This window comes from Psammomys obesus, unplaced genomic scaffold (genome assembly GCF_907164565.1).
Source record: "Psammomys obesus unplaced genomic scaffold, mPsaObe1.curated_primary_1811, whole genome shotgun sequence".
Taxonomy (NCBI): Eukaryota; Metazoa; Chordata; class Mammalia; order Rodentia; family Muridae; genus Psammomys; species Psammomys obesus.
The window spans coordinates 25,155,063-25,177,265 of record NW_026593286.1 but is presented as its reverse complement, the minus strand read 5'-3'; positions in this window follow the sequence as shown (position 1 = coordinate 25,177,265).

Below are 22,203 nucleotides of genomic sequence, written 5' to 3'. Positions count from 1 at the left end.
CAAGCAGTCCTATTTGGAGGTTAAAACATTTTCCCAATGATTGTTACATAACTCAGACACGTTTTGGTGACATTTTAAAGAAAATGGATCATGTTTTGAAATGGGATGTGTTTTTGTCTCATAATGCTCTGTCTGGGTTTTGCTGTTGTTTTTGTCTTACAGATCTTTTGCTTGTATGTTGAAGTTTCCAGTTTTGTATTTTTATGAGATATGTTTGTGTGTAAATGTGTATGTGTTTGAGTCTGTATGGTCACTATGGGTTTCTTATGGTTTATTTCTGTTTGTTTTGTCCAAATCTGGTTTGCTTTATTTTAGTTTATTGTTTTTTAGATGTTTTTTGATTTTCTTATGGGACAGAAAGAATGGGTGTGGACTCGGGTAGGTGGAAAGGTGGGGAGGATCTGGGGAGGGGAAACCACGAAAAGAGTATATTGTATGGAAAAAAAATCAATTTTCAACTATTAAAAAAGAAAAATTAATAAAGACGAAGGCTTTATAAGCTTTGATCATTTCCCCATTTTGATTATTATCCATATGAATTCTTAAAAATTCAAAAGGTTTTAGCTGATGGAAGTTGGTGATTTTTTTTTTCCGTTAGTGTAGACTGAACCCAAGTCTTCATATATGCCGGTACTGGGTTACAGCTATCAGCCAAGCCCAATTTTATAACTTAAACTCTAGCTGATAATGACATATAGAATGGCAGTTTACACCAGTTCAAATTAAAGCTAAAACAAAATGATGAAGGAGCTGTGCTCATGTGAATCTCTTCTTTAGTTCAAAGTTACCTTAGTTCAAATTAAAACTGAAACAAAATGATGAAGGAACTCTGCTCACGTGAGAGGCTCCTGGTTTGAAGAATGACTGTCACCCAGCACCAAAACAAACAAACAAACAAACAAACAAACAAACAAACAAACAGACAAACAAGCAAAGCACTACAAAAATGTTTTGATCTCTGTTAATATGTAATAATAGAAAGGTGGTGTTTTTGTTTGTTTGTTTGTTTGTTTGTTTGTTTTTTAACTATTCCAAGTTTTCTGTGCCTTAGAACTATCTGAAAAACTGTGAGTATCTCTGTATGGACACATACAGAAGAAATGGCTCAAAGGCTACTTAGCTTCTGCCCCTCCTCATCCTGCAGGAGGTGGCTGTAGAGAAAGGAAGGGATGAGAGAGGGTTGTGAAATGAGAGGAGTTTATCCGACAGAGCCTACATTTAATGTGAAGCTTTGCCTTAGCTTTCTTTCCCAGCCCAGAGAGAGGTCATCACACAGGAGCTGCTGGCTCTGCTTGGAGGAAAGGGGCACCTCAGGCCTCCGCAAATAACAGAATTGATTGTCTCTCACTTTCAGTAACTCAGAAAAAAACCCTTTAGATTTTGCTTTGCTCACTTGAAAAAAATTGCACCACTTCCCACTGCAAAACCTTCTTTGACGGAGATGACATTGGTACACTTAAGACATAAAACACCAGGGCTGCATTCACCCCAAGCATTAGTGTGTCTTTCTTGCATCTCACCAAGGGTGAAACAAGTAAATTTATTTGTAACAGAGAAATAGCTCCCAAATTTCCTCCAACAGCTGTATGTTCTGCTTTCTGAAAAGATCACAAATGGTTTGGAAGTAAAAATATCACAAGAAAGAAAACGTGGAAGGCTAAAAGGATGAAAGTCCCTCTGGAGTATACGAAGTGTACTCAGAACACTTATGGCGCCGTGAGTCCGGCTCTGAGATTTTCAGTTGCTAATGCAATAAGGAATGCAGTTGGGAGCTGTGATATTTTTGTTTACTAACTATAGAAACATCTATCTTTAGAGATGGATTTTCCTTTTAGAATAAAGTATTCACGATAAGCTACCATTAGGAACCGTGTGTGATAGCTGATGCGTACTCTGTAAATTGCGAGAGGACAAGCAAGAGATGATAAAATCAAGAGATGGCTTCCTTGCTCAGAAAAAATGGAATGGTGCGTAGTACCTTAAAAGAGAAATGTCAACCTTGATGGGCCCTGGAGAGAAATGCAGCTAAGTGGTTCGACCTCGGATTTCAACAATCACCTGTGATGCCCATAGGAAGTGCTGTGACCTGTGAAATAAGGCCTGGTAGGAGAAAGTTGAGTCACTAGGGTGTGTCTCATGACTTTCTTGATCTCCGGTTGCTTTTTAGATGAGATGAGGTAAAGACGCCTTGCATACTAGCTACTACCACCAGTATGGACCTCGCCATTGCCATCACACGCGCAAGGCAACCGTGTCCAGTACTAACACATTTCTGTTCTTCCACTGATGCTTAAATTTGACCATTCTGCTGAGTTTGATTAACCTTTTCTGAACCCCTGGATGTGCACAGCAAATGTGCGAAAAGTAAGATTTTTCTCTGACTGAATCTGTGTGTGTATGTGTGGGGTGTGTGTGTGTGTGTGTGTGTGTGTGTGTGTGTGTACCATAATGTTTGTAAGTGCATGAGATTTGAAGTCAGTAGATTTGGAGTGAGGTGAGGGTTGTGGATACATACATACATGCATACTTACTTATATATGTATACATATATACATATATATGGATCAGAAAACTACGTTGCCTATTGTCCCTCAGATCTCATCCTTTGTTTTTGATACACTGACCTACCACTTGTCAGGTGTGAGAGGCCATCTGCCCAGTGAGTAACTTAAGCTTTATCTTTGCAGCTTCATATAAAGCTCTGAGAGGGACCTCTTGTCGGGAATCCCTACCTGGCCTCAGCAGCTTTGTCTAGTGTGAGCCGCTGTGACCCTATAACTCATAACTGCAAAGCCAATAAGATGCAGATGATGTTTTTAAATACTGTTGCCAATATGAAATGGTAGAGAAAAAAAAAAAAACAACTTTGTGTTTACCTTTGAGAGCTACAGCAGCTGTGCCTCAGTGGCTGAACCTGGAAAACCATTTCTTGGGATGTCTGTTTTATAGGGAGGAACCTCTTCAGTGGCATTGCAGTTCCCTGACTCTCCTTTCAAATGAATTCACATTTTTAGAAGCTTTGCATTTAAAAAAAAATGCATAAAAATTGCATTTTTAGGCATCTTTGGTAGTAGTTGGATCTTTCCTAAAGAAACCTTTCCTACAGTAGTAGGGTAAAATTTGAGGGTTTTTTCCCCCTTATTTGTATTTACCCGCTTAACAACTCTAGTTGCTTTCTCTGCAGTCTCCCTGTTAACAACGCAAACTCACTCATTTCTTTTCTTACCAAATTTTCCTTTTTCATATCTTCCTGCTTTTCTTGCTGCTCTCTTTTTCACTGTAAACCTGGATAGGAAGCTTTGAGTCTTACATGACAAAACATGTCTGGGTATGATCAGTGAACAATACATGACAAAGTGTATCTGGTAAGAGCCGTGGGCTACACCATGACAAAATGTAAGCGGATGAGAGCGGAGGGACATGTAACACGATACATATTCACTGTGTTATAAATCTTTAGCACATTATGATTACTCGATAATTTGAATGTGTATATGTGTATTTGAATGTATAAATATTAATATGTCCAACCCAGACACTAACCGCAGGGTCTGTAGTTGGAAAGATTCTGAATACAAAATCAGTTCATGGAGTTTTGACGGGAAGATCCCTTAGAGGCAGACTTCTGTTGCACACAGATAAATAAACTAAGGTGGAAGGGTATTTGGGCATAAGTCTCATGTCTTGTGTGATAAGCCTAAAAAGTTTCAGAAGTAGGCTTAGAAACCATGCTTGATAAGCATTCTTTGTAAATACTTAGTTTGATACATAAACCTCATATCATGAAACTATTTGAAAATAAAATTGCAATAATTTATTGGCATTTCTATGGGCATTTTCTTACTATTTCTGTACTATGTTTCATTTAAATTTTACACTACACTTTAACTATCAGAACTATAATTTTCTACCTTTTGCAAAAGGGTTACCACAGAGCTAGTGAAGGTATAGGTAAATTAACTCCAGGTATTCTCAAATGTTAAGTTGTAGTTCCTTTCAAATCCTTACAGAATATATTTTAATTTAAGAGAGGCAACTAGGTTAAAGTAGTAGAGATACGGCCTTGGGGGTTTGTTACATCTTGTTCTTTTTCCTATGTTATAACTCAGATAAGCTTTTGACTATCATGATAGCTCACACCTTCTAAAAATATATTTTAAACATTATTATTAAAAATGATGCAAATTAAGGAGACCCAAATACCATTCAACTCAATGAAAAATTAGAATAGTCATCCGAAGCAGTAGCTGTAGAATCTGAGTCAATTTTACATGTCCATAAACTTTTATATCTGACTTTTGACTGAAGTCAGAACATACTCATCATGAAGGTGTGCGATTCACTGTAAAGAGAAGCAGCCTGCATTATAAATACATGTTCAGGATCCTAATAATTTAATTAATCCTTATAAGAGAGAAAAGTACAATATGGCTACATTAAATAGAATAAGAAGCAAAGTGTTGCTCTGTCCCTTAAGAATACCTTTTTCTTTATCACAAAAGGATGAGAACAATAAAATTTCATAATTCTTAATATATATTAATTTTTGCTGAAGGTTTTGTTTTTATGGTGCCAGACACTGAACTCAAGGCAGTGCGCATTAGGGAGGTCCTACATCTCTACCCTTACAATTGTTCATCAGAAAAAGAACAAAGGTAGTCATAGAAATACTACTTGTGAAGTAATTTCCACTTTTACCTGGGAGATCATTTACATGTACACAGAATTTAGGCCATTAGTGTTGTTTAACTTTTGGCAATTAGGGTAGAAAACACAAAGATGAAAGATTATGTGGAAATAGTAAGCATTTGGAAATAAAAATTGGGGAAAATGTAAGATCATAAGCACACTTTTGGAAAAACTAAAGTGTTAGATTTTTTGTTATATTCTTTTCATTAGTTTTCTAAGCTGGCATACAAAGTAATGGTTCTAGTGACACTTTGTACTGGCTTTGTTTTTCTTCATCCACATCCCATTGACCAGTTTTGCTGCCTCACTTCACTTTCCTTTCTCCTTTTTATATTTTACTTTTTATTTTTTATATTAATTACAGTTTATTCACTCTATATCACAGCTGTGGCCCCTTCTCTCATTCCCTTCCAATCTCATCCTCCCTCCCTCATTACCTCCCATGCCCCTCTCCAAATCCACTGATAGTGAAGGACCTCCTCCCCTTCAATCTGGCCCTAGCCTATCAGGTGTCATCAGGACTGGACACATTGTCTTCCTCTGTGGCCTGATAAGGATACTCCTCCCCTCAGTGGGAGGTGATCAAAGAGCCAGTCAGACAGTCCCAGTTCCCCTTACTAGGATACCCACTTGCACTGTGAGCTGCCATGGGCTACATCTGTGCAGGGGTGCTAGGTTATCTCCATGCATAGTCCTTGGTTGGAGAATCAGCCTCAGAAAAGACCCCTGGGCCCAGAGTTTTGGTTCTGTTGCTCTCCTTGTGGGGCTCCTATCCCCTCCAGGTCTTACTATTTCCCCCTCCTTTCATAAGATTCCCTGCACTCTGCTCAAAGTTTGGTTATGAGCCTCAGCATCTGCTTTGATACACTGCTGGGTAGAGTCTTTCAGAGGCCCTTTGTGGTAGGTTCCTGTCCTGTTTCTTGTTTTCTCCCTCTTCCAATGTCTGTCCTGTTTGCCTTTCTGAGTTAAGATTGATCATTTTACTCAGGGTCCTCCTTCTTGCTTAGCTTCTTTAGGTGTACAGATGTTAGTATGTTTATCCTATATTATATGTCTAATATCCACTTATAAGTCAGTATACACTGTGTGTGTCTTTCTACTTCTGAGATACCTCACTCAGGATGATCTTTTCTAGACCCCACCATTTGCCTGCAAATTTCATGATTTCCTTGTTTTTAATTGTTCCGACAGCACAGGCTCTAAGATCAACAATCAATAAATGGGACCTCATGAAACTGAAAAGTTTTTGTAAAGCAAAGGACGCTGTCGTCAGAACAAAACAACAACCTACAGACTGGGAAAGGATCTTCACCAACCCTATATCTGACAGAATGCTAATATCCAGAATATATAAAGAACTCAAGAAGTTAAAAAGCAACAAAACAAGTAATCCAATTACAAAATGGGGTACAGAGCTAAACATAAAGAATTCACAATAGAGGAATATTTGAATGGCAGAGAAACACTTAAAGAATTGCTCAACATCCTTAGTCATCAGGGAAATGCAAATCAAAACCAGCCCTAGATTTCATCTTACACCCATCAGAATGGCTAAGATCAAAAACTCAAGTGACAACACATGCTGGAGAGGATGTGGAGAAAGAGGAACCCTCCTCCATTGCTGGTGGGAAAGCTAACTTTTACAACCACTTTGGAAATCAATCTGGCGCATTCTCAGAGAATTAGGAATAGTGCTTCTTTAAGATTCAGCTATACCACTCCTGGGCATATATCCAATCCACGCTCAAGTAAACAATAAGGGCATTTGCTCAACCATGTTCATAGTAGCTTTATTCATAATAGCCAGAACCTGGAAACAACCCTGATGCTCCTCAGCTGAGGAATGGATACAGAAATTGTGGTACATTTACACGATAGAATCCTTTCTACTTTTAAGTTACATACATTCCACTATCCTCTCTCTCCCTCCCTCCCTGAAGAGCTCTTTTTTCTCCTTCCCTGGAAGTGAGGATAATTCCTTAACTAGCATGTGCAAGGTCCTGAGTTCACTCTCAATTATATCAAGGGAATGATAATTAATTAATAGATAGATAGATAGATAGATAGATAGATAGATAGATAGATAGATAGATAGGGATAGACAGATAAGAACAGTGGTTTACTATCTGTATGTGGGATAGAATTTAAACTTAGTTTATCTGCATTGTGAATGGGGAGCACATCTTATATTAACCATGCTATTTACAGTCTGTCTTAGTTTCTTTGCTTGCTGTGAAGAGGCATCATGATCAAAGCAACTCTTCAAAGAAAGCATTTAACTTGAGGCTTGCTTACACTTTCAGAGGGTTATCATCATTATCACAGGAAGAAGACAGACTTGGTGCTGGGACAGTTGCTGACAGCTTTACATCTTGATTTGAAGACAATAGCCAGAGAGAGAGGAAGAGAGACAGAGACAGAGACAGAGACAAAGAGACAGACTGAGAGACAAATACAAACACAGAGAAAGACAGACAAAGAGACTGGGCCTGGAAACAGTATCATATCTTCTCCAATAAGGCCACATCTCTTAATCCTTCCCAAACAGTTAAACTAACTGGGAACCAAACATTCAATTATATGAGCCTATGGGGTCTAGTCTCATTCGAACCACCATACAGACCTTAATTTTATTTTAAATAAAATCTTCCTAAGAGAATTCATTTTTTTTTAAATAAATAAGGCAGGATTATTTTGTTTCTTAGTCATTCTTACTTTCTTTGACAGGGCATTTGGACAGAGTAACCATGACTTAAGAGGTGGCATGGAAAAAAGGACATAGTTCTTATGTAACTGATAAGTCTGAGCACAGTAAAACAGAGAAAAGGAACTTGGGAAGGGCATGAAAAGTTATGAGCAAATAAACCTTCTGTTTTATTGACCTAAGTTTATTATGAGTGATTTCTTGAAGAGAAAAGATGCTAGTTGGTTTTATCTTGATTTGTTTGAAAGCAAGCAATACCCTGAATTTGGTACATCTTGCTCTTGCTTCTTTCTGTCTAGTTTCCTGTTGTCTCATTTGTTCCTGTGTATTGTTTTGGTATGAAAAAGACTGAAAAATAGAAATCTACATTGCACTTAAAAAACAAAAAGACCAGAATCATTTGTTGAAGATGCATTCTTTTTTTCCTTTGTATAGTTTTGGCTCCTTTGTCAAAAATCAACTGTCCATAGCTGTGTAGATGTACTTCTGGTTCTTCAGTTCAATTCTATCGATCAGACTGTTTTTATGCCATTACCATGTGGTTTTTATTACTATTGCTCTGTAGTACATCTTGAAATCAAGCATTGTAATACCTGTTCTTTTATTGTGCAGGATTGTTTTAGCTATCCTGGGTTTTTTTTTCATATGAAACTTACCATTATTATTTCAAGGTCTGTAATGAATTGTGTTGGGAATTATGTTGAATCTGTAGATTGTTTTAGGGAGAAGGACCATTTTTAATATGGTAATCCTACCTATCCAGGAGCAGAAGAGGTATTTCCATCTTCTGATAACTTTTTCAATTTCTTTCTTCTGAGAAAGAGAAATAGATTAGACATCAGGAGTGGATGGAGGGAGGGGACTGAGTGGAGGAGGGGTGGGGATGAGAACAGAAGGAATGAGGTGGGGGAGAATGGAGGGAGAGAGAATACTGAAAGAGACAAGTGGATTGGAGGCATCTCAGGGATGAGCTAGAAACCTAGGGCAATGGAAATTCCCAAGAATCTCTGAGGATGATTCTAGCTAAGACTCCTAACAACAGGGGATCTGGAGCCTGAACCACCCATCTCCTGTAATCAGGCAAGACATTCAATGGAGAAACTGGACACCAACCCAGCTACAAAACCTTCAACTCACAATTTGTCCTGCCTACAAGATGTGCAAGGGTAAAAGATTGAGCAGAATTTGAGAGAAGAACCAACCAATGACTGGCCCAGCTGGAGACCCAGGCCAAGAGAGAGAGAGAGAGAGAGAGAGAGAGAGAGAGCCCACTTATGGCACTATTAATGATATTCTGCTATACTTGGAGAGAGGAGTTTAACATAACTGTTATCAGAGAGTCTGGCATAACTGTCACCAATAAAATACTTGCAAACCAAATCCAAGAATACATCATCAAATATATCATCCACCATGATCAAGTAGGCTTCATCCAAGGGATGCAGGGATGGTTCAACATACAAAAATCTACCAATGTAGTCCAACATATAAATAAAAGAAAAAAAAACCCACACAATCATCTCATTACATGTAAAAAAGCCTTTGGAAAAAATCCAACACCCTTTCATGATAAAAGTCTTAGAGAGATCAGGGATACAAGGTCCATACTTAAACATAATAAAGGCAGTGTATAATAAACCAATAGCCAAAATAGAATTAAATCGACAGAAACTCAAAGCAAGTCCACTAAATTCAGGGACAAGATATGGCTGCCCACTCTTTTCATATCTCTTCAATATAGTTATTGAAGTTCTAGCTAGAGTAATAAGACAACTCTTGGATATCAAAGAGATACCAATTGGAAATGAAGAAGTCAAAGCATCCCCCTACTCACAGACTATATGATAGTGTACATAAGAAAAACCCAAAAATTCTACCAGAGTACTTCTACAGCTAATAAACACCTTCAGCTGGATACAAAAATAACTAAAATAATCAGTAACCCTCTTGTATACAAATGACAATCAGGCTGAGAAATAAATTAGGGAAACTACACACTTTACAATAGCTGCAAATAATATAAAGTATCTTGGTGTAACTCTAACCAAGCAAGTCAAAGACCTGTGTGACAAGAATTCCAAGTCTCTGAAAAAAGATATTGAAGAAGATACCAGATGGAAAGATTTCTTATGCTCATGAATTGGTAGGATTAACAGTAAAAATGGTCATCTTAACAAAAACAATCCATAGATTCAATGCAATTCCCATTAAAATATGAACACAATTCTCTATAGATCTTGAAATAACAATTCTCAACTTCAATCCTATACAATAAAAACAATCCTGTACAATAAAAGAACTGCTGGAGATATCTCCATCTCTGACTTCAAATTTTAATACAGAGCAATACTAAGAAAAGCTTCATGGTATTAGCATAGAGACAGACTGAGTGATCAATGAGATAGAATTGAACACCCAGATATAAACCTACACGCTTATGGACACTTGAATTTTGACAAAGTAGCCAAAACCATACAATGAAGAAGAAAACATCTTCAACAAATGATGCTGGTCTAACTGCATGCCTACATGTAGAGAAATGCAAATAAATCTGTATCTATCACCCTGCACAGGAGTAAAGTCCAAGTGGATCAAAGATCTCAATAAGTACAACCAGTGCCTGGGCCAACCTGAGACACACTCCATGGTAGAGAGCCAACCCCTGACACTATTGATGCCCATCTACTGTGTTTGTAGACAGGAACCTAACACAGCTGTCCTCTGAGAGGCTCCACCCAGCGGTGGATTGAAACAGAAACTGAGACTCACAGCCAAACATTGGGCAGAGGATAGGGAGCTTTGTAGAAGAGTCGAGGAAAGGATAGAAAGACCTGGAGTGGATAGGAACTCCACAAGAAGACCAGCAGTCCCAACTAACCTGGGCCTGGGGAAGGTGGGTATAGGAGAGGGCTTGTAGAGAAAGAAGCACCAACCAAGGACCATGCATGGACTAGACCTAGGCTCCTCCACAGATGTAACCCATAGGCAGTTAACCTCCCTGTGCGTCCCCTAGAAAGCGGATTGGGGGCTGTCTCTGAGATGGTCTCTGTTGCATGCTTTTCAATTACTTCCTCCTGGCAGGGCTGGCTTGCCAGAACCCTGTGATAAAGGAAATACACAGTCCTGATGTGACTGGATGTGCTCAGATGGGATTGTGGAGCCTGGGTGGGGGTGGGGGAGACTTAGGGGAAGGATATGACCAGGAGGAGAGAATGGAGGGGATACAATTGAGATGTAAAATGAACAACTAAGTAGATGAGGGGGGGGAGGAGGGGAAGAGAGAGAGAGAGAGAGAGGTTTTGCCCAGACAGTGAAAAACTGATGCAGAGACCCACAGCCAAACATTAAGTGGAGTTTGGGGGAAGCCTGTGGAGAAGGGAGAGAAAGGACTGAAGAGGAGCCAGAGAGGTCAAGGACTCCACAAGAAAACTTCAGAATCAACTAACCTGGACCCACAGGGGCTCGTAGAGACTGAACTGCCAATCAGACAGCATTCAGGTGATGGACCTAGGCCCCTTCATGTATAAAACAGTCGTTCATGTGGGACTTCTGAAGTAGAAGCAGGGGCTGTCTCTGACTACATTGCCTGTCTTTGGATCCCTTTCCCCTATCTAGGCTGCCTAGTCTAACCTCAATAGAAGAAGATGCTCCTAGTCTTACTGAAACTTGATATGCCAAGGCTGGTTGATATCCATGGGTGGCCTCCCATTTTCTGAGGATAAGGGGAGGAAGGGTGGGTGAAAGGAAGGAAGGTGAGTGGGAGGGGAGGAGAGAGGGGAATCTGCAATCAGGAGGTAAAGTAAATAAATAACTCAGTTATTAAAAAATAATAAAAAGGTCAAATCCCATGTTTTAGAGTTGCTGGCATGGTGCCAATATCAAGTAACTTTTAGAAATCTCGAAGTAATTCCATGGTATATAAATTGGTAAGATATTTGTGTGGGGGTGTGTGGTGTGTGTGTAGGGGTGTCTTTGCCTGTGTGTATGTGTCTGTTTGTCCAAAAATTGTATTCTGTAAAAATAAATATTACTTCTATAAAGTGATCATATTCTTTTGAGAAGGCACAGCCATTAGAATGAATTGAAAACAGATAATGTTTGTGACTTTGTACTTCCTCTAGAAAGAAACAATTTGTTTAAAAGTAAACTTAAAAGATGGTTCAACTTCAACCCCTACCTGAGCGTTTAGTAGTACTTTGTTAAGATGTGTCTGCTAAAAAGCATCTTGCAAATGTGATACTATTAAGAATAGGATTTTTTTTTGTAGCCAAGTATGACCTTTTTTTAATTTTTTATTAATTACACTTTATTCATTTTGTATCCCCCCATAAGCCCCTCCCTCCTCCCCTCCCGATCCCACCCTCCCTCCCCTTTTTGCATGCATGCCACTCCCCAAGTCCACTGATAGGGGAGGTTCTCCTCTTCTTTCTGATCTTAGTCTATCAGTTCTCCTCAAAAGTGGCTGCATTGTCCTCTTCTGTGACCTGGTAGGGCTGCTCCCCCCTCAGGGGGAGGTGATAAAAGAGCAGGCCAATCAGATTATGTCAGAGGCAGTCCCTCTTCCCATTACTAGGTAACCCACTTGGACACTGAACTGCCATGGGCTACATCTGTGCAGGGATTCTAGGTTATCTCCATGAATAGTCCTTGGTTGGAGTATGAGTCTCTGGGAAGTTCCCTGTGTTCAAATTTTCTTGTTCTGTTGCTCTCCTTGTGGAGTTCCTGTCCTCTCCAGCTCTTACTATTTCCCACTTCTTACATAAAATTCCATTCACTCTGCCCAACAGTTGGCCATCAGGCTCAGCATCTGCTTTGACAGTCTGCAGGGCAGAGGCTTTCAGAGGCCCTCTGTGGTAGGTTCCTAGTTTGTTTCCTGTTTTCTTCTTCTGGCTTTCAGAGGCCCTCTGTAGCAGGTTTCTAGGTTGTTTCCTGTTTTCTTCTTCTTCTGATGTCCATCCTCTTTGCCTTTCAGGTGGGGATTGAACATTTTAGTTAGGGTCCTCTCTCTTGTTTGGTTTCTTTAGATGCATAGATTTTAGTGGGTTTGTCCTACGTTGTATGTCTATATGAGTGAGTATATACCGTGTGTGTCTTTTTGCTTCTGGGACAACTCACTGAGGATGATCCTTTCCAGGTCCCACCATTTGCCTGCAAATTTCATGATTTCCTTATTTTTCATTGCTGAGTAATACTCCATTGTATAGATGTACCACAGTTTCTGCATCCATTGTTCAGTTGAGGGGCATCTGGGTTGTTTCCAGCTTCTGGCTATTACAAATAAAGCTGCTACAAACATGGTTGAGCAAATGTCCTTTTAGTGTACTTGAGCCTCTTTTGGATATATGCCTAGGAGTGGTATGGCTGGATCTTGAGGAAGCGCTATTCCTAGTTGTCTGAGAAAGCACCAGATTGATTTCCAGAGTGGTTGTACCAGTTTACATTCCCACCAGCAGTGGAAAAGGGTTCCCCTTTCTCCACAACCTCTCCAGCATGTGTTGTCACTTGAGTTTTTGATCTTAGCCATTCTGATGAGTGTAAGGTGAAATCTTAGGGTTGTTTTGATTTGCATTTCCCTGATGGCTAATGAGGTTGAGCATTTCAAAGATGTACACTGTATATACTCACTCATATAGACATATAATATAAGATAAACCTACTAAAATCTGTACACCTAAAGAAACTAATCAAGAGGGAGGACTCTTGCTAAAATGCTCAATTCTTATCCAGAAAGGCAAAAAGGCTGGACATCAGAAGAAGGAGAAAAGAGGGAACAAGTGAGGAGCCTGACACAGAGGACCTCTGAAAAGCTCTGCCCTGCAGACTATCAATGTAGATGCTGAGACTTATGGGCAACCTTTGGGCAGAGTGCAGGGAATCTTAGGAAAGAAGTGGGAAACAGTAAGATCTGGAGAGGACAGGAACTCCACAAGGAGAGCAACAAAACCAAAAAAATCTGAGCACAGGGTCTTTCCTGAGACTGATACTCCAACCAAGGACTATGCATGGAGATAACCTAAGACCCTTGCACAGATGCAGCCCATGACAGTTCAGTTTCCAAGTGGGTTCCATTGTAATAGGAACAGGGACTGCCTCTGACATGAACTGATTGGCCTGCTCTTTAATTACCTCCCCTTGAGGGGGAAGCAGCATTACCAGACCACAGAAGAAGACAATGCAGCCACTCCTGATGAGACCTAATTGACTAGGATCAGAAGGAAGGAAAAGAAGTCCTCCCCTATCAGTGGACTTGGGGAGGGGCATGCATGCAGAGGGTGGAAGGAGGGAGGAATTGGGACATTGGGATGGGAGGAGGGAGAGAACCACATGGGGGATACAAAGTGAATAAAGTGTAATTAATAAAGAAAAAAAAAGAAAAATAATTAAAATAATTAAATTCCAAAAAAAGAATATGAAGTGCCAAGAAAATGATGGCTTTTTTTTCTTTTTAAAATTTTTAATTTTTTATTTTTATTAATTACACTTTATTCACTTTGTATCCCCCCATAAGCTCCTTTCTCCTCCCCTCCCGATCCTACCCTTCCACCTCCTTCTTCATGAATGCCCCTTCCCAAGTCCACTGATAGGGGAGGTCCTCCTCTCCTTCCTTCTGATCTTAGTCTATCAGATCTCATCAGGAGTGGCTGCATTGTCATCTTCTGTGGCCTGGTAAGGCTGCTCCTCCCTCAGGGGGGAGTGATCAAAGAGCAGGCCAATCAGTTTATGTCAGAGGCAGACCCTGTTCCTATTACTATGTAACCCACTTGGACACTAAACTGCCATGGGCTACATCTGTGCAGAGGTTCTAGGTTATCTCTATGCATGGCACTTGGTTGGAGTATGAGTCTCTAGGAAGACCCCTGTGTTCAAATTTCTGGTTCTGTTGCTCTCCTTGTGGAGTTCCTGTCCTCTCCAGATCTTACTATTTCCCACATCTTACATAAGATTCCATGCACATTGCCCAACAGTTGGCCATAAGTCTCAGCGTCTGCTTTGATTGTCTGCAGGGCAGAGCCTTTCAGAGGCCCTCCATGGCGGGTTTCTAGCTTGTTTTCTGTTTTTTCTTCTTCTGATGTCTTTCCTCTTTGCCTTTTGGAATGGGGATTGAGGATTTTAGTCAGGGTCCTCTCTTTTGATTAGTTTCTTTAGGTGTACAGATTTTAGTAGGTTTATCCTATATTACATGTCTATATGAGTTAGTATATACCGTGTGTGTCTTTCTGCTTTTGGGACAGCTCACTCAGGATGATCCTTTCCAGGTCCCACCATTTACCTGCTTTTTTTTTTTTTTTTTTTTTGAGAGCACAAACTGTTGCTTTAGCTTGTGTTACCATGGTACACACTGTTTCATTTCATCAAAAGTATATCTAGGCTAGGGAATGACTGTCAGGAGTACAACTGTAAAAAACTGTACTATCATTAAATATTTTTAATTTTACCTCTTCAGAAGGCCTTCTCTCCATCTTTTCTTTTATGCATCTTCAATATCTGAATGGAAAATCATTTTTATGCATGCACTTATTAACACAATTCAGTCCATTATGAAGATCATGAAATGTGCTTTTAATGTTTTTCATGTCTGAGCTTGTGTTTTATTTTCAGAAGAATGTATCTTGTCCTTTTGTACTTGTAAAATTTTTTTAAATTGTGGAATAAGATTTGTTACAGAATAAAACTGAAGCCCAAAGTCATTAATTAATAGTCATTCACAAATAGTTTAATTCATTAATAGTTTAATCATTTTGCCATGTTTTGTGATCATTTACCATCTCATCAATAATATATTACATAAACACATGAATCTTCAGAAGGAAACAATAAAGTTGTATTTGCCACATATATCTGCAGCTGTACTGGTATAAATACAACACTTTTGAGTCATGTTTAATGGTGTGGTTCTGTTTTCTTCTTGGCTGTCAGTTCTGCCTATTTTGTTTGTTTGTTTCTTTCCTTCTACGGTATGGTTTTTTTTTTTTTTTCCTTTCTTGGTTGTAGAATAAGTGTTAAAAAGCAGGTCACTTTAAACATTGAAGCATTTCTCCAGGTAAGTGTGAGTTTTCTCTCTGTGATATCACATTTGCCAAAGCAAGTCAAATCCTTAGGCGCAGAGCAGGAGTTAGCCATGCCTAGGATGGGATTATGTCACAGAGCTACGTGGAAAGTGCAGAATACTGAGCACAACGAAGAATCCAGCTCATTAACTCAAATTCTGATGGGTTGGAATAATAGTTATTGTATAAACTTTCTCTAACATAAAGGATCAAAAATCAAAAAAGAAAAACCAAAACCAGTTTTTCTTTGCATTGGAAAACTGAGCCAAAATATAATTATGTAATTATTCTCAAAGCTCTATAGTTGATTGACCTTGCTTAAATTAACCAACCACATTAAGCCACAGCTTCCTACAGGAATGATTATATTTGTCTTCTAGAGATGAATCTGTCAAGTCTTTTGTACCTTGAAAGTGAAGCTACAGCCCTGAACAATAACTAGTTTGGCAAACTTTATTGTCACTTTTTCTATCAAAGCTAGGTTAGGATGTTAAATTTTGCTGACAAGTGACTTAAAATCCATTTAGAGCAAAAAAAAAAAAAAATCATTCCATTATTTTCTTCAAGGAGTAGATGAAATGAAATCATGTCCGCAAGTAGAGGAGAAATTATCTTTATGTTTATACTATTATATATGTGTTTATATATATTTTAAGATTTCATTGAAAAATCTGATGATTTGCCAGGTCTTCTATGAATTGTCCAAACTGTAGATACAATCTGCTTTCATAGACCTCTGGCTAGACCAGATCTTACAAGGTTGTATAATGACTGGTTTTCTTAAGAGGAAATAAAAAGTGCAGAGATGGTTTAGAGCATTTCTGAAGGTGCACAAACTGATGGTTTCTGAGCAGGATTTTGATTACCACCTGCACTCTGTAATTTTGTACTTGCTTTTTATTTTGGTGCCTAATGAGTCACAGTGTGTGGGGAAAAAAGTGAAGCTGTTATAATTATCTGGAGTGTTTTTATCTTCTTAATTAAACTTCATTTTTAAAACAACACTTATTATGTAAAATATTTTTATGAATATGCTTTTATATTTCATTAGTGTTTTTTCAGAATAGCTTGAAACAGGTCTTATGTTATCCTGCACCTTTGAATAATACTTAATATATGCTTAGTATTTGATCTGTGTGGAAAATGATGTCAAAAATAATTATAAAGGTTTACTTGTAGTGTATTTTAATACAACTAGGTATTTTGTATATGCTTATGAAAATTTTACAATTCATTAATTTAAAGGTATTTTAAGATTATAAGCAAAACTAAAATATGAATGTAACCCTTAGAATCATTGTTGTGTTCTGTATCACATTAAATGCTATAGTCTTGTTTTTGTCAAATTCATCAAATTTCAATTGTGAAGGAAAAGTCATTGACTTTAGTCACATTTTGGATGAAGAGAAGTTACAGTCAGTTGGGTAGCGAATTAATTTCAACTAGCAACCCCATTTAAGTTCCTTTTACATAGGTATACATATGCAAGTATTACTTATACTTGTATGTATATATGTGTACGCACATGTATGTGTGTATGCGTTGGACTATGAATATATTTTAGGAGGCCTCTTTAGAAGTGGGCTTCCATAGGACATTTTCAAAGCTTAGTGTTAGTTACAATTTCCCATAATCTTTCCATAATCCCTCTTCTACCCTGTCTTCCGTCTTCCACCCCACTTAAACTTCCTGTCCCATTATTCTCCTTTCTTCTTTCATACTATCTGTTCTCTGTCTTCGGTTTCTTAAAATTCTTCCTATGGCCGCTTCAAGTTTCCTGTTTCTATGGATACTTCTGTTTAAACACACATACAGAAAGAGTCAAAGCTATCATCCACATACAAGAATGTGCGGAACTTGTCTTTCTGGGTCTGGGTTATCTTACCCAGACAGATAATATCCAGTCCCATCCATTTTGTAATTTCAGTTTTCTTTACAGCTCAACAATATTTCATGGTGCAAATATACTGTGCTCTCATTATCCATGCATCAGTTACTGAACACCTAGGCTGTGAAACACAAAGTGAAAATTATTTTCAGGAAAAGGGCAGCAGCCAATAGGGAGAAAAAAATATAAGTCTTCCAGGAAAGCATATTCTTTCACATAATTTATATTAAAGTTTCAGTCTGGTTGTCAAGAACACTCATATGTTTTCTTACCATTGAGTGGATATAATTAAAAATCCTGCAATTAGTTTTCTTTATGTCACCTAAATAAAAAAATCAGGTTTATTGGAGGTCATGTAACATAAAACTAGTGAATTTTACATTTCATCATTTCATATACAATCTGAAGGCCAATCTCTATAATAAAGCACTAAGAATAAGAAAGTAAGTGGAAATGGAATTTTTTTAGATTTGATTGCATACAAAGAATAACTCAGTATGTCTTCATAATACCTCTTATTAAAAGATAAATAGAAAAAAAACTTGTTATTCCCAGATACAGATTCAATTATCATTGATGATTATCTTTTAATTGATTCATGTTAAGGTTTTGGCTGGTGAAGTTCTAAAACAGCAAGTTTACTTGGCTGTTTATATTGGGTTTCTTAAGGGACAGGGCGGAGACGAGGGGCGGAGGGTGGGATTGGGAGGGAATGAAGGAGGGGGCAACGGCTGGGATACAAAGTAAATAACCTGTGATTAATATAAAAATTATAAAAAATAAAAATAAAATAACATGTAACAATGTGTTCACTGCCATATAAGTCAGAAATATTGGTGGATGGTCCGTATGTGGATGGACATAGGTGAAGTAATAGGAACTCTCATATGTAGCCAATAAGTATTAAAATGTTATAACAACAACAAAAAAGATTTTAACTGTGAACTGTGCTTTCTGTTTCTGAAATCTGTGTACCAAGACTGATTTTTGTGAAAGATGGTTCTATCATAACGCTCAGAATACTTTGAGAGTCTCCTAATCTGGTCACAACATTCATACTGACAGGGGTTCTTCTCACTGGTATAATAGCATTTGCTATTCATTGTCTATCACTCAGAGCCACAGAACTCTTATGAAAAATAATCAGTTCGAGACGGACAAACTACGACTAGTTCAAAACAGCCCAGTTTGGATGAATTCTGACTTTAAAATGTCCGTTTTGCTTATCTCCATCAATATCTCCCTTCCAGTTGATCCTTAACTATTTTGATGTCAAATTGCCTGTGGTGTTTTATGTCTTCGTGGTCCACATCTTTTGATGTTAACCTTTTAACATAATTGCATTTTTTAAAAAAATATTGTTTGTAACTAATTTCATCTGCTTTCCCACTGACTGCATGCTTTTTCCGCCTGGATGCTCAGTACTGTAAACATATGATCTTCACACATGCAGTTTCCACTCAAGTGGAAACTTAATAATAGTCAGTGCATGCTTGCATTGCCACTAGTATGTACTGGTTACAGACTGCTTTGTTTATGTTTGTTTTTGCTATACAAACATTATCCAAATGTTTAATATTCAGGAAAATGATTAGAAACCGGAATGGAGAAAGAGAATCATTTTCCTCTAATGTTTCGCTTATCACTTTTTGACTGTATAATAGGACCATCTGAGGAACACTATTGATCTCTCCATACACAGGTCCTACATTAGACTAAATTAAACCATAGTCATTGAAGAAGGAGCTAAATTGTTAGATCCTGTGGTTACCAGTAATGGAAATCAAAAACTACAATTCCAGCTGATTTAAGAGGAAGGATGACAGACAGAGACGGGGAGACCTAACCACTGTATTGAGCAGTGTGTGGCAGATGTGATTTCAGACCGTGACCGGATACATACATATACATTGTCAAAATCTCCAGGCTTTTAGCTTTGCTTTCTTCTGAGATGTCTCTGACTGTAGAGAAACTCTGCTTGGTGGGAATTAAGTATTCTTTTTTTTTTTTTATTTTTAGTTACATTTTGTTAACTCTGTGTCCCAGCTGTATCCTGCGCCCTCATTCCCTCCCCAACCCCACACTCCCTCCCTGGTCTCCTCCCTGCCCCTTTCCAAGTCCACTGATAGGGGAGGACCTCCTCCCCTTTCATTTGACCCTGTTTTATCAGGTATCTTCAGGGCTGGCTGCAAAGTCCTCCTCTGTGGCCTAACAGACTGCTCCTCCCCTGGGGGGGGGGGTCAAACAGCCTGCCCTTGAGATCCTGTTAGAAATAGTCCGTGTTCCCCTTACTTTGGAAAACTACTTGGTTACTGAGCTACCACGGGCCACATCCGAGCAGAAGTTCTAGGTTATATCCATAGATGGTCCTTGGTTGAGTGTCAGTCTCAGAAAAGACCCTGTGCCCAGATAAACTTGGTATATACTCGCTTATATAGACCTACAAGATATGATAAACATAATGAAATCTACACACCTAAAGAAGATAATCAAGAAAGTGGACACAGGCGAAGGTGATTAATCCTCATTTAGAAAGACAAATGGGATGTGCATTGAACTTATGACAGGAGTCTACCACAAAAGGCATCTGAAAGACTCTACCTAGCAGTGTTTCAAAGCAGACACTAAGACTCATAACCAAACCCTCGGCAGAGTGCAGGGAATCATATGAAAGAAGGGAAGTTAGTATGATATGGAAAGGATAGGAGCTCTACAAGGACCGAATTAAGTATTCTTAATGTATAATCTCTTGCCCCTTGATAAACAAGGTGATCACAATAGAGCCAAGCACATAGGCTGCTTGGATGCTTGCATGATGAATGAATGCCAAGAACCCACAGTGGTTCTTGGCATACAATCAGCTTCAAGAACAGGTAATTACCAGTGAGTTCAGCCCACTGGACATCATGTATTGCTATAATAAAGCTGTAACCCGGAACCACAAACTCAGGTAGCTTAGCACATCCAGTGAAAGAAACCAGTGACTGGCATCTTGTATACAGCCTAATGACGAGGTTAACTTTAATCATTTATGTGATGTTTCTCATTCACAAATAAAATAAAAATGCTTTCTGAAAACATTTTCAAGATTAAATTAAGGAATTACAGGATACGTGTGTGTGAATACACTCAGCACTAGCGCCAGCATCAGGAGATTAAGGAAGGTCTCCTTTGAGAATAGTACATTGAAGGGGAAGGGTCTTGCTAAGTGCTTCTTCTTTGCCATGATTACATTCTATACAGTTACACAGCATGCTGACCGAGTAAATAATGAACCTTTGTTCTTAGGGGAAGACCACAAGGCTAGATTTCTATAAACATCTGCTCAAACTTTTGTCAACTGATTAATAAATAGGCATGCTTTATGTAAGATTTTTGTTTCACTATACTTCATCTATTACATTTATTGATTCCTGGACACGTACCAGAAGCACACTAACTTGGGAATAACTGAAGTATATCTAACAGATATTTTCCCTATAAGGCATATCACAACATGCTGTGTTTAGAGATGCCAGACTTCAGCACATTTCCTGAGGAAACACGATGTGAACATGAGGTGACAAAGATTACCTTAGTACATCTGGTAGCAGAGTAAACAGCCATGCCAGCAGGCTTCAGTGACTGTGGCACTTCTTTCTATGTGATAAAACTGTAAGTCATTTTACGAACAAAGCAACCAAGAAACACCAGTACATAGTCCATGAAGCATATCATCAAACCCCAAGTCTCGACTCTTTCATTGGTAGCTGTAATATAAAGAAGCTTCTGAGTGGAACACAAAATTTATAATGCTAAAATTCCAATAATGCCATGGTTTTCCGGTTTATAAGTAAACAAAATGCTCTTAACAATAAAAATTAAACGGCTAACTTCTCAGGGAGAAATATAAACACAACATGTTACAACAATATCTTGGTTCTTTAAGCCACTTGCTCTTGGCCGGAATGACCCCAGGACTTTGAAAGGTAGAGGCGCCAGCACTTTTTAAGACAAGACAGAAGGAACTTGATCACCATTGACTGTCATGATCCCCTCATCTTTCGCCTGGTTTTCTGTGTTCTGCTCTGTAAGCGATGTTCCTTCATGTAGGTCTTTGGAAGATGTGTCATAGGTAGCCTGGCACCTCACTTTCAGAAGGAATTCCAAATGTACCCTGTAGCATAAACACTGGGACAAGTCATGGCTAAGAGGCACCAGTTCCATAATAATGCACAGGTCATTCTTCGGCCCTGTTCTCCAGCAGGTAGAACTGCAGACCTAGTGTGTACTTGCTGCCTATTGCTTGATTATGATTTGCTCTTTGCTTTTTTCCATCATTACAACTGCTTTGTAATCAACTGAATACTGTTTTTCCTCCAATGTGTTTTTTCAGCAAAGAAAAATCCAAGGTTCCTAATAATGATTATAACAAGATACTTCTATAAGAACCATGATATTTTTGGAGGACAAAGAACCTATTGATAAAAACCAAATACCTATGTAGAATAATAAAAATGGATTTGGTTTTTTTATTGTTGTTGTTTGTTTCTGGTTTCTTCTGGTAAATAGTATGATTAGAAAAGTGTTGATTCAGCTTGAAGCACTAATTTTTAGAGATGTCGTTGCTGAAAATATCTAATATTTAAAAGTTTCCAGATGTTCAGAGTTAAATGTTCCATGTCCTCCTATCTTAATTGGTTGAGTTGTATGGTTAAGTACATATGGGAAAGGGGCTGTTTTCAAGGATGCACAACTCTGTCAATTCTATACACATCTCAACCTGTTTTTCTCTTACCTGTGTTTCATAAAATTGTTTCCAAATGACTGTGTAGTAACTATACTACCATCAATATTTAGTTAATAAATGATAAATGTAGATACTAGAAGCCAAG